Below are 390 nucleotides of genomic sequence, written 5' to 3'. Positions count from 1 at the left end.
ACAAAATCATAAAATCCAAAAATTTCTTGTTTGAGTCTAGTGTCTCATTTTAAGTTTGGTGTCAATTGCATGCATTCATTCATGTGCCTTAAGGATCTTCAAGTAATTCTTGATGATTTCTTACTCTGATCTTTGAATTCTCTTGACTTGAGTGTTTATGTGTCTCATATGCATTCTCATTAGTGTCAGTAGTATACAAACTGCTAAGTTTAGTGTCTTGCATGCATTGTTATTTGACTTTAGTTGCATTTTGATTATTCCTCATGATTAAAAATCCAAAAATATTTTTAATTGGTGTCTTTTCAAGTCAATAATACAGAGAATTGAAGATTCAGAACATACAGTAGAGGAATTGCACAGAAAAAGCTGGGCGTTCAAAACGCCCAGTGA

The sequence above is a fragment of the Arachis duranensis genome, chromosome 7, assembly GCF_000817695.3.
Source record: "Arachis duranensis cultivar V14167 chromosome 7, aradu.V14167.gnm2.J7QH, whole genome shotgun sequence".
NCBI lineage: Eukaryota > Viridiplantae > Streptophyta > Magnoliopsida > Fabales > Fabaceae > Arachis > Arachis duranensis.
Note: the sequence above shows the minus strand (reverse complement) of the source record.